This window comes from Stegodyphus dumicola, chromosome 12 (assembly GCF_044657685.1).
Source record: "Stegodyphus dumicola isolate Sdum_Otavi_A_Nest chromosome 12, ASM4465768v1".
Lineage (NCBI taxonomy): Eukaryota > Metazoa > Arthropoda > Arachnida > Araneae > Eresidae > Stegodyphus > Stegodyphus dumicola.
The window spans coordinates 61,043,764-61,060,148 of NC_140779.1; positions in this window are offsets into that span (position 1 = coordinate 61,043,764).

Genomic DNA, 16,385 nt, shown 5'->3' on the forward strand with positions numbered 1-16,385 from the left:
AATTTTTAAAATATTGAAAAATTAAATCCACAGCTTGCAAAATTGGTTTCATGCAACTACTTATAATTTCTATGTAATTAATAGTATAAATTTATTGGTTGAACTATCGCGTTAGTTAAGCTCTCTGTTTGAAGCAAAAACACGAGGAGTTCGTTATACTTAGAATGCTTATCTTCTGTTAATTAACACAATATTGTCATATCATTAAAATACAGAGTTAATTAACAAAGGTGAACATTCTAAATGTTACGTCTTAATATGTTTATAATGAAAGTACTGTCTGGAGTTTAAATGAATTTTTAACAAAGCTTCAAACACGAAAACGTTTTATGAAACCTAATTTATATTTTTATTACATCATCACGGTGTTTCTTTAAACCAAGTTTTTTTTATGTGAGTATAATTAAATGTTCAGATTTTTAATTACTTCAGAAGCCTCTTTACTTGCATAAACTTCCTTACCATATAAATATTTAGAATCTGAATAATACACGAAATTTTCCTGAAAAGCCTTGTCATATATTTGAAGCACATGGCTGTTATGAAAGTTTTATAAGGTTATTCATATAGCGAGAATTATAGAAAGATAAGAAAACATCTGAGTTACAGAACTTTCTTATTGTTATTTACGTTTTACAGTTTGAAATTTGAAAACAAAATAAAATTTTATATAATAAAATGTGAAATCTTACACGTAACATTTTCTTGCAGTTTTAAAAGAGAAATCTTAAACAAGATTGCCTTGAAAAAAAACAGGACTTCATTTTAAATTCATGTGCTTTAAATTGCGAATTCGTTCCATGATATCGTCAGTTAAATAAAATATTTTCTGAAACCTACAGTTAGATATTCGACGAGTAACTATGTGATGACAAGTGAAAAATGTAGTTTAGAAGAACATATTTCCATAAGTGAAAAATATAGTTTAGAAAAATAAATTTCCATATGACTAAATTTATCTCAAAATTTGTGGATCTGAGCTCTCTCGAGGATTAAATATCCCTTTTAGGATATCAATAGTTGCAAATCAAACAGAAATAAGAAAGTAATTTTTCACTTTTTAGCATTGCACTTTAAGTTGAATTTTGTACCTGTTAATGAATAAACAACTCAATTATAATAAATTAATAATAAATGTTAATTATTCATTTGTTATTCACTTATTTTATACATATTTGTTTCGAATTTGTGTTAGTATAAATTTCACATATTTCTTTAGCATTTAAAAATTTTTAAACGTACTTACATCCAATTATTTTACCATGAAGAATTTCTGCGAGTATATAATATGTGAATACTATGATATCGTATGTTTAAAATCTGCTGGTTTTGGTGACATTTGGCGAAATACAGTGACATTTGAAGATCTCTTCAACATTTCATATTTTCAGTTTCGGCGCCATGTAACTATTCTTTCTATATATATTTTAAGAAAATTCGGATACTCCGCGCTCATGAAAATATGAAACAGCCGTTAACAGCAACTATCAGCATTCAAACTATTATTTTTCTAAGCTTGGAGTTATGTGAAATTTTTTTGAGGGGGATGGGGGTTTGATTGCACTTGATACTCTGTCGCAAAAAATCTGAAAATTTACAAGAAAAATTCAAAAATAAAAATAAATAAAAATTTAAAAAATCTGCTTTTGAAGGTATAATAAATTTGAATACAGTGTAGTGGATAGTTCCACTACACTGTGTACACAAATACACATTTAATTTCTAAAAGCACTTCTGCTCGAATAATTGGCGTCAAATAACATTGTACTATCTTTACAATTGAAGCAATGAATAACAAATGAAGAAAGCGATAATTCGTCTGTAAACCTGCTTCTGGTAATTAGGTCAAATATCGTTCTTCCTCGAACGCATAAACTATTAAAAGGTGGAGTAAAATTACTTAAATATTTCTAAGCTAAATTTGCATGATGTTTTAATCTTATATTGTAACGTGTTTTTACCATTACCATAACGTTTCATTTCTGATGTAAACATTAGTGCCCAGATAAGAAAGTCAGAGGAAATATATCTAGCAAAAATGTATAGTATATTGCTATAGATCTTGATGATGTAAGAATGCATTATATTTGCATAAAACCGGTGCTAAAGCAATTTGGGAAAACGTTCTCCATGCCTGGAAATTTAATCCTAAAAGAGAACATATTTTCTAGATAAATCAATAATGTATGAGTACATTGGACAGCTAATTGAATAAAAAACGGCAAAAACTACAAAACAAAGATCACTATTCTTAATGCACATACGTTCAAAATGTGCGCGGACGAGTAACGATATGTGCCTGAAACTTGCAAATAGTGAATATAATTATAAGAGTGCTTAAATGTATTTTTACTCAGAAAAGAATGTTATAAAATCGCCCAACGTAATTCGTCTTATAGTGAAAACGGAATTAAAACGACATTTCGATCGTTCGGTGCGATCACACAATTGTACCAAAGAAGTTTGAGTTTCTTTAATGAAAAAAATTGAAAAAAATGAAAAAAATGACATGAAAAAGATGTCTATCATGGCGCTGCAATTTGTTTGCTAGGTGCTGTAATTTGTTTTCTAGGTGCTGCAATTTGTTTTCTAGGTTTTTCATCCTCAGATAACGTATTTCGCCCGCCTTTCCTAGCGTGCCTTCGTGGTGTAATGGTCAGCACACCTCGCTTGCTCATTTTTCATCTTACCTGCTTCCAAAAAATACTTAATGTTTCTACTATCTATTATGAAGAATAGGTGGAATCTAACTTGTCTCAATGTTATCTCTGGCTCCGTGTAGAGAGTAAGGTGACCTATCGCCGTGTCTTAATCTTCCAGTAAAATAACACTGGGCATATAAGGCGATTTTAAACTAACTCTTTTGTTAGTTTTCTGTCTAACAAATTTGCACAATTCGTGTATAATAACAAAGACTCCTTTTTTTGTGGGCTAACAGGACATAAAAATTATATTTGTGTTTAAAATATGATATTCACAAATCAAACTCCGCCTAAACGTTTTGACCCGTGACTCATGCACTCAAACACGGTTAGCAAAGGTTAACTCGATTTAAATAAATTTAGAAGGTGGGGGGAAATACATTTCAGAAGATCAGCTTTCGCTTCCTAAAGCTTTCTGCTAAAATAAAAAAAAATACAGGGATTGGACAAAAATATGGAAACACCGAAATAAAACATATTGCTATGACCAATATGGTGTATAAAAACCACTGGCATTAAAAACAGCTTGCGGTCTTCTCGGTATGGACAAATAGAGATCTTGTATGCTTTCCAAGGGGATATTTACCATTCTTCCTGTAAAATGTTGGCAAGTTCAGCTAATGATGATGGCAATAGCTATCGCTCACGCACATTTCTCTCCAAAAACAGCCCACAAAGTTTCAATGATATTGATATCGGGTGACTATGGTAGACATGAAAGTTCACCCTTATTCTCAGAAAATCAGTACTGCACGATGTGAGCTGAGTGAACAGGAGCTCTATCGTCTTGGAATATGGCGTCATCACTCGAGAACAAAGTTTGTGCGATGGAATGGACGAGATCAGCCAAAATGGTCACATAATTTTTGGCAGTATTCTGATTTTGCACAATAATGGTGGGTTCCATGGAATATGATGATATGACTGCCCAAATCCTGATCGAATCCTCACTATGTTTCACTCTCGGTAGCAAACAGTCTCTATCATGTGCATGGGACGGCATCCGCCAGAAGTCAACTCGTCTAGAAGTTGGAAACAGCGTGAAGCAACACTCTTAGGACCAAATGAAAGTACTCCGTTGCTCTACAGTCTAGGGTTTTTGACTCTGAAACCACTTACTCGTCATACAGTCATTTTGGTCACTGATGAGTGGCTTTTGAAGTGCAGCTCGTCGAAAAATACCCTGTATTACGTATTTCCCGCGACATTCGGCTAGAGAGCGCTGTGACGTTCCACTACCCAGAGTCAGGCGGATACGTGTATGTTCCAGTAGTCAGTGGCAGGCTAGATTCTAAAGGTATAGGACGTGGAAGGCAGAGATGCCTTATGAATGTATCTTCAGCTATTTCAATTTCTTACATATTCTTGTAAATAAATTTTGTTATTGTTTTCGAAAATCTCTTTGAGGCACCTTTAGAGACACAGAACAGTTAGATAGAAAACCCTCCTTGTGGAGCTCCCTTCGTATTGTTTTGGTGCTGACAGGGTAAAGATCTAGAGATGGAGCCAGCCCACCTGGCATAACTGCCTTCTGGCCATTAAAGGTTCCACTCCTCAAACCTTAAACAACGGCAACCAGCAACCCGGCTGCGCTCCAAGAAGACTCGGGACTAAAATTAAAGCACTCAATTAATTTAAATAAAGCCCCTGTGAGACAAAAACCCGAGCCCGAGTAACATAAAAATTAGTAAAAAGAAACTAAATAAACTTAAAAGTTATGCATACATCATAACAGATTGCAAAGCCAAATATTTTCAATACAAGCACACAAAAAGAGAGAAACTAAAAATAACTAACATAAAATAAAGTTGTTAGAATATCAAATTAGAAAAAGGAAAATTAAACATAAAATAAACAACGTACAAACAAATATCCACAATCATCTACACAATAAACCAAAATACACTCACACTCTCGGGCTTTAACATCATAAAAGATATAAATACAATCAATATTATTAGTCATCAGGTTAAAATTCTAATCCACAAATACTTCGTTAATGAACTATATAAAATTCATAAAATAATCCAAAACCAACATTACAATTGAATAAAATCCATAGTAAAATCTCAATAAAAGCACCAAAAATCACAGTGCCAAACAGAAACAAATTTCATTAAAACTATCAAGTTAAAATCACAAAGTTACAATACAATAAAACATTCAATTCGTTAAAATGATTAAATTAAAACTCCACAAACTCTATTTACATTTATGTACTCCAGAACAGCCACCGAAAATTTTTCAAGTTTAGCGATACACAATAATGAACCTCTTAAAATGCCGTCTTTTCTTCTTAAGTCATCAATTATCCTACAATAATCATACAAATAATGTTCGGTATTACCAATAGAGTGACTTGCAAGACACATATTGGAATCTTGTATTTTGAAACGATAGAGATAGTCTGGGAATCTTCGATGCGAGTTGATAAATTGGTTAAAATCAATGTTGTTAAAAATCTTCATATCATGCTTGACCTTTATATGTTTTAAAATACCTTTATTTCTTTCAGAGGCACTCCAGCTACGACTCCAATCTTCAATGTAAAAACTTATTATAACCCTATCTGCATATTCTGCATATTTCCTTGAGCTAGGGATTTCAGTGTAAGAAACATCGCTTGATAATGCCGCCTGCCTGGCCAGCACGTCCCCGCTCTTTCATTACCATCATAGCCCACATGGGCCTTTACTCAGTGTAAAGATAAAAGAGTCTTTTCAGTAGTCCTTTTATACAGATTCTTAATATTGAAAATAGTATGATTGGTAACAATGGGATTCTGGAGAACCTGGAGCATGGACAAACAGTCGCTGTAAATATTAACAATAGCATTATCAGGAATATCATTATAATCATAACGTAAAGCTTCTTCCATTGTGCAAGACTCGACCTGAAACACAGAGTTATAAATATTCAGCTTGTATATTTTATAGTCAATCTCTACACCATAATAAAATACCACAAAGGCTGCACCAAAATTATTTTCTATACCCGATCCGTCAGTGTAAATATCAAACATATTCGTGGCCGGAAGATTCTTGTCATAATCACAAACAACATTCTCTGAAAGGTGTATTAACATATTTATCATATGCATTTTTAGTAATTAAAATACCATTATATAGTTTAAAATCAATAAAACCAAATCTGAGTAAAACTCTATCATAAAAGATCATATACAATCTGGAGACTAGGAGGCGTGCCATCCAGGACAGCAAGCACTTTTGAGGAGACCGTCCTGAAGCATCTGCTTAGTTCAAGGCACCAGCTCCGCTGTATGGTATCTAATTTCATTCTTACTCCACCTAAGTCCCCTGTCCTGGAATCCCAAGCGCCTATGCCATACATGGTAATTGGAACAATCACATTCTTATAAATTTCGTGGATAGTTCGTGTCTTATCATTCAAGGTGGTTCCTGCATAAAAAGATCGTTTATAATACAATAAGATCTCATCAGTGCGTCTCTGTACTCTTTTGAAATGCTCTGCAAAGTTCAATTCAAATCAAAGACTACACCCAAATATTATAAACAATCTACAAATCTCAATCTGCGTTCGTCATACCTCAATTGGGGAAACGACATTTCTTCCCGACCCTCGGAAAAAACAAGGTATTCGTCTTCTCAATGCAAAACTTCAAAATCTCCCTCTCTCTCCAGTTTTCAATTCTAGGAATTATCTGTTCAAAAAGTCTTTCTAATTTTTCCAAAGAATCTTCTCTCATAAGGATCAAAAAGTCATCAGCATAAGCGACGATATCAATATTTCCATTATAGAAATCAGAACTTAAAAGCTTGTTAATAATAAGTTGCACTACAGGAGCCCTGTGGACATCCTTTATAAATTTCAACTTCGGCCCCGTCATCTTCACTATTGAAAGCATTAAAGGTAATTCTTCTATTGATAAAATAAGAAACATAACATTTAATGATATTACTTGGCAGGCCAAGATCCACGAGGCAATTCAATAAAGACGACCATATTATTGAGTCAAAAGCGGAAGATACGTCAAAAGACAATATCACCACATGCTTTTCCTTCCTATTATTAACTATAAATTCCTTAACTTTATAGAGAGCCATATCTGTGTTCTTACGAGGGTAGGAAGCCAAACTGTTTATCGCTCAGAGCGTCATTCTTCATCACCCAGTACAAAATACGATTCACAAGAACTTTATCAAATACTTTGCCCATAAAATCGAGCAGCGTATTTGGCCTTCTTTTTCCATTGGGTTTTGGTATTAGTCTTCCAATCTTCCATGTACCAAGGAAGATTCCATGTTTAAAATATTTATTATAAAAGACACGAAAAAAATCAGGATAAAAGCTATAAAAATCTTAATAAAAACCACATGTATATTATCTGTATCGGGAGCACTTCGGACCCTCAGACCTCCAATGGCTCATTTGAACTCACTATCGGCGATCCCAAGACCAACAAAAGAAATCATCATTTAATCTCTCCAGAATATCTTATAAGTCTTCAGGTACACCAATATTCAAAGTACCACGTATAAATTTCTCATTAACTTCCACTCTACTCAAATCCCGATCACCAAAATTTTCTATTATATTCTTTTTCTTGACCTTGTCAGTAGCACATCTAAAAAAACCATCATAGTAAACTATGTTTTTTAGAAAAACTCTATTTCGTGCTTCAAATTTAACTCTACGCAAAGCCTTCTTGTATATAGCAAGACCTTTGTTATATAAAACTCTTCTCAACACTGTTTCGTCTTCAGCAATGCCTGACAGACTGACAGTGCTGACAGGGTATGCGAGTGCGACATTCAATTCAGCAGTCACCTTTGCTGCAGTTCTCTTATTTTTCATCACAATCCTCTTCAATCATGATCACGGTCACTCAACACACATTTTCGTTCGCGCTGTTATTTAGAGATTGCGGTTTTACCGGTTTTCCTATATGAGTTAAAAATCTTAGATACTGTATCTCTTGAAACATCATACACTTCAACTGCCTTGGTTACGGAAACACCCACCATAAAAGCCCCAACAATTTGACCACGCTCGAATTCATTTAGCTCCAACACGATGCATTCACAACTGCACAGAGCACGATCTCGATGACGAATGACACTTAGATATTAAAGATGGTACAGGTGTTGTGCAAGTGGCGTTAGTGAGCAAACACCTCAGCGCCACCAAGAGCATTGCAAGAAAAAACATTTAAGATCAAACATGCATTTTACGATATGTTTTCATTTTCTTTTGTCCATCTTCTGTATGTTCTTTTATATATTAAGTAATTTACATCCTGGCGGGAGCCAATGGAAGTAGAAGAGGTAGTATTGGCAAAATAAATAAGATCGTGGTTTGATATACAAAATCCTCCAGATGAATCTACGAGATAAAATTTTTCAAATAATTCAAGCTGTTCAAAGAGACGAGAAAAACTATTTATGACAGAGACCGAAGCACCTGGCACTAGCGTCTTAGTGGTGAAGCGCTGAATACTTGTAGTTTGGCCCGGGTTCAAATTCTGTTGAACCGCCTTGCTGCATGGGTAAAGAAGTTGTGGATGAAGGTATACCGTCCATTAAAAAGGTAATCCCTGAGTGACTACTTACTATAATATGCACAACAGAATTAGATTATTTAGATTAAGGGCATTAGATAAACTTCCATGCTTGCAGAAAGGTCACAAACACTGGAGCAAGAGTGTACATTGCGATGGATATTGCGTAGAAAGTAAAAAGGGATAATCATTTTATATTTAAGAAAAAGTGCCTTACAAAGATTTTTAGCTAACATTTTGAACATCGTAGTATATAATTAAAATATGAAAAACAAATCTGAAATGACTTCTTCAAATTTTGTTATACATCATTTCTTCGTCTAATTTTCTTTTCTTTTTCAATAATACAAGCCTTCTTAATGAGTTAACAATCCCTAGATTCATGAGAATTTTTCGACGAGAACTTCAAATTTTAACTAAATTAATTTCTAATTCAGAAATTTTCGATAGTGAAAAAAGGTGCAAACTGGAAAATCAAATTCATTTTCTGAGTTTGGCGTTGTGTGTTTTGAACATAAATATTTGAATATTCCTGTATTTAACGAATCTATTTTTTCTCTTAATATTTATTAGAGCGATATATAATTCTATTAAAAGAACTTCGATGGTATCTTCGATACTATTGGACTGCAATTCATTCTTTATCCTAGAATTAATTAAATGTAATTGCTTTGGAACAGTAATAAAGGTCCAGGAGTTTTTATTTCCTTTTTTAGTTGGGAATAGAAATCGAACACCCGAACACGCAATAATACATTCACTTACATCCATTCTGTTTAAAACAATCGACTGAATTCAATGAGAAAAAACAAAACCCATAAATTCCTAACAATACCAGATCGTAATTACGCACTTCTTGGCAGAAGCTTCGTACTTAACTAAGGGAAGCGTTCTAACGAGAAATAATTATTAACAACAGAAAACCAATATTTCAATTAAATCAGTGAGATACAGATTTGATATATTTGAGTCTGGTTTATACACAATGGAGACAATAATTAAATGAATGAATAAAATGAAAAAAATGTATTTTTCTGGTAATTAGATAGCGAACAAAAGAAAAAAAATCAAACAATGCAATATTTTTGCTAAGTTTCATACGCTTTCCTTCTACATATTAAAAGAAAATTCTGATCCAAAGATTTGAAACTTGATTTTTTTAATTTAAATTTTAGAGCAAGCAGCTGCGAATTCCAAGTATTTTAAACTAATGTTATCACACAGATTTATTTATGGCTTCTTTTTTACTTGAACACATAGGACTGTATTTAATTAACTAATCAACTTTAATACAGGGTGTTTATAAATTAATGTTGCGGGTTTAAAAAAATTAATCGATTTATATGGGCAAAACTAACAGCATAAGCAGCGGCAAGTGTCAAAGGTTTTGATGCATTAATCACAATCCTTCAATACGTGCACCTTTGGTCACACGACACGCATCTACACGGCAATCAAATTCTTCCCATACTCGTTGTAGCATCTCCGCCATGATGGTCTGCAGTGCATGCTTTACCCAATCATAAAGTTTCTCAAGGGGTACAGCCATTAACGGTTTATAAATTCGGTTTTTAACAAAGCCTCCCCAAAAATCGCATAGTGTTAAATTCGGCGAATGGAGTGGTCAGGTGCTGTTGCAGCACGTCCAGTCTAGCATTGGTGAAGAGCACCATTTAGAAGCTTTCCCACATCCCTATGAAAAATAGGGCGGAGCACTGTTCAGTTTCAAAATCTAATAGTCATAATGGTGTTCAGCTGGGGTTACAACCACGTTTCCAACATGTCTAGAAATGAGTCACCAGTCACAATTTCTTATTCGAAGAAAAATGGAGCTTTCACTTTCTCCCGGGACACGGCACAGAAAACGTTCCTTTTTGGAAACTCACGCTGATGTTCTATGTCTCATTTTCCCAGATGCGGACATTGTGCATGTTCACCTTACAATTTACATGGAAAGTGGCTTCATCGCGCAAGATGAGTCAATGTCCGCTGCTGCAAGGGTCTGCACCTATTACAGTTTGTAGTATTTAAAACATAGCCACTCATGCAGCACCTTGTATTTTTTTGGCATGTCCAATTTCCTGCTTGCTTTTTTAAGTGGCTTGCGAGAACTTCGATGAAACGCGTCGCGCAATCATTCAGCGTTTGCATCAGACACATGAAATAAACCAAACGCATCCAGAAAAACGAAACGTATCCAGTTTTCATGAACTGTCGGTACCACCTACTTATGTTATTCTTGTGCGGTGGATCTTTCCTAAACCGTGCGCAAAACTCACACTGCACTATAATCACAGATCTGGACACCTCAAAACGAAGTACACGGGAAGCCGTTTCTTGTCGCGACACCCTCTTGGAAACTGACACAGGAAGCATGACAGGCAAATAGCAAGTAGCTTATGACAAACTCGGACAGTTGCCAATGCTTACGGTGTAAGCTCAGTCCTATCTAGCAACACGCAAATTGAATGATTATTTTAAAATTTAGTTTCGTCATATAATATTACACAGAGATAATAGTCAGCAATCATATAGAGCGATTAGAGAAAGTAAGGACCCCTCAGAAATTTTTAGCTAGATTAGATTGTGCTTTTGCCTGCATATGGACTATGCCAACCAGTAGATTTAATTCCATGCTAGAATGATAAATATTTTCAGTTTTTTAATCTTTGAACGATGCTGGTGAGAGAACCGGCATTAAGTTTTGTTTTAATCGATTATTAGTCTTTTTACCAAAATAATGATTAAATTTGAAAATAGTAAAGCAAAGTGAGCAGATTTGTATCTAACCCTTGCAAGCTATCCCGAAATCTTTAAACTGTAATTTATATTTTTATATATATATGCATCACAAATCCAAATAGATATTTAAATTTCGTTTAATAATTTTTGCATTGTTTTAGTTAAATTATGTGAGCCGTAAGTCTCCAGTAATATCAACTACAGTAAATTAGTCAGATAGATACTGTTTAGAAAATACTAGTTAATTTTATATATATTTCATAAAAGCTGTGAAGTTAATAGCATATGAAACGTAAGTTAATGTTTTGTAAATCCACAGTAAAGTAGTTTCTTAGTATACGTTACTATATGCACATTAAAAATAAATATATTTATAAAATAAAAAATACTTTGAAAAATGAAATATTTGTTAACAAAATTAATTTTAAAAGTTACCCAAATTTAAACAGTAAATGAGTATTATAGTACGATTTAGATAACTAAAATGTAACTGTTTAATTGAGATAGAGACAAATATTTGGTCAAGAAATCTAAAATAAACTTTTGTCCACTCGAACAATAAAACACTGCTCAGCTCACGTCGGGTCTGATAAAAAAGAATCAGCTCGAAATTCCTTGATTGCCGTAAATGGTATCATTGAGCGCAATTGCAACACTTTTATCTTGTTTCATAATTGCTGCGAGACACTTGATCCTAATTAAGTATCCATTTACTCTTCTGCTAAGTGAAAAAAGCATATCTTTTTTCCTTTGAACGTCTGCTAAAAACAGTCATGACAAAAGAATCTCGTGAAAAAAAATATATCTCAATTAAGTAACGTTTTCCTCATTTTGAACCAGATGTTCTATAGTATTTTTTACGAAGTAAAGATTGTTTTCTTCCTTTTTAAGAATATACGAACTATTGCTTAGCTTTCGATGATATTAATAAGGCTGTTTCTATGCACCTTTATACTCTGCAATTTTAATGATAGCAACAGTTTTCCAAGTCCGAGGAATAAGTAATATTCTTATTTATAAAACAACTCCGGGAAAAGAACCAAAAAGGAACAAAAGATTTACCCACGTTTTTTCGTCTCAGAACCCAAAATGCTAATATCTTATCTTTAGATTATCTCAAGAATTCTTTAAGCACGCTTTAAATAGCAGTTGTCACTTGAAGCATTCTTTAATTATTTATTTAAATGCTACTTGTAAAATAAAATAATTCATTAATCATGACTTTTACTTTAAGCATATCTATTTAAATATTAGATGTTAATACTAACAGTAATTGTTCGTATTAAGTAATTAAATAATTGAAATAAAACTATTAATTTACTTTAACTAATTATTTTAAAGTAAGAATAACTCAGTAATAATTAAAATAAGCAAGCTGAGTAAAGTAAAAATTTAATAATAAAACTGTTTGATCATATCTTATATTAAAAAATGCTATTTGATTTTTTTTTTTTTAAATTTTATTTTTTTTTTTTTTTGCAAAACTCTTAGATTTATAATAGAAATTTTAATATCGATTCTCAAATCTACCAATACTAAAACAATTCTGCATTCAATGTCAATAATAAACTTACTTGTTTTTCTATTTTTTATAACAAAATATATCCACTTTTCAGTTTAATGTATAATTCTTAAATTTTTAACTTCTTTCTCGACATTGCTAATAAGCGATTTGGACCTCTTTTATCTTAAAATATGAAAGAATGCTAAATATTAGCTCAATAAATACGATTCTACATGCATTTTTGGAAAACATATGTACAGTAGGCAAACTGAAATTATATCTAACGATCAAAATATATTAGATTATTAATGAGCAGAACATATTTCTATAAAAATATAAGAAAACATTACATAAACACATTAAAATATATATATAGATTTCGGACATATTAAAAATGTTACACATACAAATGCATATTAAAAATTATAACTTAAACTAAATGTTTATTACTGAAAAACAATGAAATATACTTTGTCAGAAACGCTATGCGTAATAACAGAAAAATATATCATGCGCGTTAAAATAACTTTCAAAGCTACCGCAATCGACCAAAAATTCCTGTGAGACTTAACAGTCGACTGTTATCGACCCATTTCGAAGTACTTGTCGTATATGGATAACTTGGTAGGTAACCATGAGATTGTTGCCTAAACATTTTGTGCATTATTAGTGATAGAACGTTCTGCCCTTTCTCGAAATGTATCGTCCACGCTCTGTGAAGTGGAATCCGAAGGTCTTATACATACCTTCCTCTATCACGAACTTTTCAAGAACATTTCTGTGAAGAGAATTCGTGCGCTGTCATTTCAGAAGTCACTATAGACATAAATTTCGAAGCCTCTACATAATTCGGAGCACTCGTGCTCTAGTGAATACGGTTGCTGAACATTGCCAGATTTAAGTCCCGAAGGAACGAGCTGCCTCTAAACGTTTTCCGTTGTTGTTTCCCGGTGCAGTATAAATATTGCTACCACCATATGAAAAGCAAATGCTATTTTGATAATTCTTCTGCTAGAAAATCCTTCACGAATGCATTCTTTACTTTGAACAAACCATAAATATTTTGATCTCCTCATTTAATATTATCAGGCTAAGATCTGGCTCGAATTGATCATATGTTGGAAGCAATGTGGTGCAGCAAACTGCAAACTTCTAAATTCACTTCAAACTAATCAGAAAATTTCTAGAAAAAATTTTATTATTCAAAAATATCTGTGAATTAATTTTTATTATCATTTTCTTACAAGAAAAAGCATTTAATTTGGTTTTGACATCTATTCGCTAATTCCTTTCTCACAAAATGTTTAAATGATTATTGATTGTGAATAATTTCTTTTATCTGATAAATAATAATTTATTTATGAAACTATTTTATTTGGCATTCATGAATGACAACTGATTCTATAAACCATATATGAATGTTGCATGTAACCTGCGTTTGACCTAAAAAAAATTTCAAACTCCAATCTATCAGTCTATTTTTAATTCTAAAAGTGTATCTGATGGTCTTATAATAGTATTATCAGATATGTTACTTTTATGATTAAAAAAATACTACAACATACCATGGCAATGATTACTTGTTTTGAGAATAGTACCCTCATGCTGAGCTTTAATTCCTAAACTGATTTATTTTATATTATCCAAAGTAAATTTTGCAACAATCTTCCATTCCGAAATTACGTGTGTGTGAAAACATTGGGCATCAACAACTTTTTTCTCCTGTCCGTAACATTCTGAGTCTGATTTCACATCACTACATCCAAAACCAACATTCATTTTTCATTTTTATTCACAAGTTTTAAGAAGGCGTAAGAGGCAAACTAAATGATACCAAGAAATTGTTCTTAGAATCCACGTTACATCTTTCAATAGTTTCAACAAGCAAGTTAACAAAGCCCAGTTGTAGATGAATCTAATTTAAATAAATCTTTCTCTTGTCCACCAAGGCTTCATATACTACGTTTGTATCAGCAGACACAGTATTTTTATGCAGATGGGCTATGCTTCCTCATCAAATGGTTAGCTCTTGTCCAATAATATTGCATCTGCATAAAAAATAACAATTGATATATATTTATTTCATTTAGTAAAAATCTATTTCCAGTATTATCAGTAGTGCTGCAATCGTAACACATTTAGATCAGTATCATCATGCCATCGTTGGATTGTCATGGTGTATAATGTATAATTTGAAATAATGCCCAACCTTATCACTAATCTGCCTCATGGACCCTACGCTATAGTAACAGAAGAAAATGTATTCATATTATAAGTAAAATATATTTAAATTTATTTTTATGAGCTAGTAATAGTCTTTTGACTTATAGGGATAATAATAACTTCTCTTGCTAATATGTTTTTATTTCTTATTAATACTGCTTTTTATGATACTGTTTAATTAATTATAAAAGCAGTTTGATAAGCTGTCACCTTTTAGTTTCAAAAACACGGCCTCCTTCTGCTTTAAAATACAGAACGCTCAAAGCCAATGTTGCAGTATATAAATTTTAAATTATACAAAATACAACATATAATTATACAAAATACAAAGAGTTTGATACAGTGAGTTTCCCTGTAAAATTGTGAAATCAAATCCAGACGCATCTTTAAATGCGCCTGGAGTAAAATGTCCACTATCTTTTAGTTCAGGCGCCACTGTAGAGATATTAGGTTATTTTAAGCATGAGATGTGATAAATGTGCAATACCTTCGCTGGAACTCGAACCTGGATGTCTCGAATACGCTCCGCTTGTGCTACCGTTACACCACAAATTCGTGCAGAAAGGAGGGAGAAAATTATATACTTCTCCTTTTAAAGGGAGACTTGGCATTAGGATACCCATTCGCCAAATCCTGGTTGTGAAGATTCATCATCCACCACCTTTTAGTTCGGACGCCATTGTAGAGTCATTAGGTAATTTTGAAGCAGAAGCCATGAAAAATGAGCAATGATAAGATACAAATTTGACTCTCTCCAGGAGTAGAACCTGGACCTCTCGAATACGCGCCGAGTAACACAAATAATGAAAGTTTTATATTTACCATAAGTCAATAAACTATGGTCAATATAAATTCCTTTCCAGCTTTTTAAGATAATATATTTAAGCCTTTCCAGAAAAGAAAATTAAAAATGGTTACATTAAAATTATTTTGATACTTTAAGATAATATATTTAAGCCTTTTCAGGAAAGAAAATTAAAAACGGTTACATTAAAATTATATTTGATACAGTACAAATATTATACCTATTTATAATCACCGCTAAATATGCTTATTATATGAAAGTTTTAGACAAGAATCTGCATATATTGAGTAATATTTGAGAATTAGTATAAAAATTATGTTTAATTCTAGCCATAGATTTATGTTTTAGTAAGCTGAAGATCTTAATTCTTCTACATAAAATGTTACAGCTTTTCCTGGCTAGCGAGTTTTCTCCACACCATTACATGTATACAAAATGAATTCAGATTGAATTCAGATTGAATACAAATGAATTCAGATTGAATTCATTTTGTATACATAAATCCCCAGATAAGTCATCTCAAAGTGACAAAACTTTTACTGGTAGTTAATATCTAATCTTTTCAATAAAGTTAAATAATTACAAACTAAATTTCCACCAGTTACGAATTTAAAGTTTGACCAGTTTTTGTAGACAGCAGCAAACTGTATTTGCATTTAATAATCGCATCCTGTATATCAAGTCACCAACAATTTCCTATATGGGAAAAACAAGCAACTAGATTATTTCTTACGCTAATATGCATAAGATTGAGTTACATATCACTTATCGAAAAGGCACGCAAGCCCCAATGGACATTACTGACGCCTAAATTTATATCTACACTGCCTCAAGTGTGGACACATCGGAGAAATCGCATGAAGGGTAGAA